This window comes from Salvelinus fontinalis, unplaced genomic scaffold (genome assembly GCF_029448725.1).
Source record: "Salvelinus fontinalis isolate EN_2023a unplaced genomic scaffold, ASM2944872v1 scaffold_0857, whole genome shotgun sequence".
In the NCBI taxonomy this organism is placed as follows: Eukaryota; Metazoa; Chordata; class Actinopteri; order Salmoniformes; family Salmonidae; genus Salvelinus; species Salvelinus fontinalis.
In genome coordinates, this window is record NW_026601066.1 from 10,001 (window position 1) to 12,252 (window position 2,252).

A 2,252-nucleotide genomic window follows, 5' to 3' on the forward strand; every position below is an offset into this window, starting at 1 on the left:
CTCCTCTGTAAAGAGATCACCTGTCCAGCTATCTCCTCTGTAAAGAGATCACCTGTCCAGCTATCTCCTCTGTAAAGAGATCACCTGTCCAGCTATCTCCTCTGTAAAGAGATCACCTGTCCAGCTATCTCCTCTGTAAAGAGATCACCTGTCCAGCTATCTCCTCTGTAAAGAGATCACCTGTCCAGCTATCTCCTCTGTAAAGAGATCACCTGTCCAGCTATCTCCTCTGTAAAGAGATCACCTGTCCAGCTATCTCCTCTGTAAAGAGATCACCTGTCCAGCTATCTCCTCTGTAAAGAGATCACCTGTCCAGCTATCTCCTCTGTAAAGAGATCACCTGTCCAGCTATCTCCTCTGTAAAGAGATCACCTGTCCAGCTATCTCCTCTGTAAAGAGATCACCTGTCCAGCTATCTCCTCTGTAAAGAGATCACCTGTCCAGGTATCTCCTCTGTAAAGAGATCACCTGTCCAGGTACAACACCATCCTAGATGTGATTTAGCTCTTTGTGCCAAACCTGCCTGCACACAAAACACAGGCCACTGTCCTCGAGACAGATTACAGTTAGTTGATATGGAGACAGATTACAGTTAGTGGATTAGGAGACATATTACAGTTAGTGGATATGGAGACAGATTACAGTTAGTTGGTATGGAGACAGATTACAGTTAGTTGATTAGGAGACAGATTACAGTTAGTGGATAAGGAGATAGATTACAGTTAGTTGATATGGAGACAGATTACAGTTAGTTGATATGGAGACAGATTACAGTTAGTGGATAAGGAGACTGAGGGAGACAGATTACAGTTAGTTGGTATGGAGACTGAGGGAGACAGATTACAGTTAGTTGGTATGGAGACAGATTACAGTTAGTTGGTATGGAGACTGAGGGAGACAGATTACAGTTAGTGGATATGGAGACAGATTACAGTTAGTGGATAAGGAGACAGATTACAGTTAGTGGATATGGAGACAGATTACAGTTAGTGGATAAAGAGACAGATTACAGTTAGTGGATATGGAGACAGATTACAGTTAGTTGATTAGGAGACAGATTACAGTTAGTGGATAAGGAGACTGATTACAGTTAGTGGATAAGGAGACAGATTACAGTTAGTTGATTAGGAGACAGATTACAGTTAGTGGATAAGGAGACAGATTACAGTTAGTGGATAAGGAGACAGATTACAGTTAGTGGATAAGGAGACAGATTACAGTTAGTTGATTAGGAGACAGATTACATTTAGTGGATATGGAGACAGATTACAGTTAGTTGATATGGGGACTGAGGGAGACAGATTACAGTTAGTGGATAAGGAGACTGATTACAGTTAGTTGATAAGGAGACTGATTACAGTTCTGTTTTATTTTGGGGAAAATGGGTTCAGTAAAAAATGAATATTTACATTTTTTAATATTTAAGCTTTTTTGAAGTGGGTGTTTTCCATACTTCTGATTACTGAGACACACACACACACACACACACACACACACACACACACACACACACACACACACACACACACACACACACACACACACACACACACACACACACACACACACACACACACACACACACACACAGACGAAGATAAATCAACAAAACGACCTAAACTCATTGAAGTTAGAAAACACGACGGATCCTAATCCTAGCTAGAAGGTCACCCTCCCAGCTGACTAAGACGCTGGCATATTTCTCCTTGGGAACGTTGTTGCTGATATCCAGTAGCTTTGATGTCGATTTAAATCACTAATCCCTTTAATGAGGGCAGGCCTCAAACTGTCATCTACACACAGCCAATCAGATCTGACAAATAGCAGTGTGTGTGTGGGTGTGACTGTTTATGTGACGGTATATGTGCTGCCAATGTGTGTAGCTGTCTCTGTCTTTGTGCATGTTATCAGCGTGTATATGTATATATGTGTGTGTATATATATATGTGTGTGTATATATATGTGTGTGTGTGTATATATATGTGTGTGTGTGTATATATATGTGTGTGTGTGTATATATATGTGTGTGTGTGTATATATATGTGTGTGTGTGTATATATATATATATATATATGTGTGTGTGTGTGTTGTGTGTGTATATATATGTGTGTGTGTGTGTGTGTGTGTGTGTGTGTGTGTGTGTGTGTGTGTGTGTGTGTGTAGACGAGAGCAGGTGTGTATGGCTACAGAACGACCCATACATCGGTCCGACGTCGGGCCTTGTCTAGTCTATCAGCCCTTTCTCTATGGAC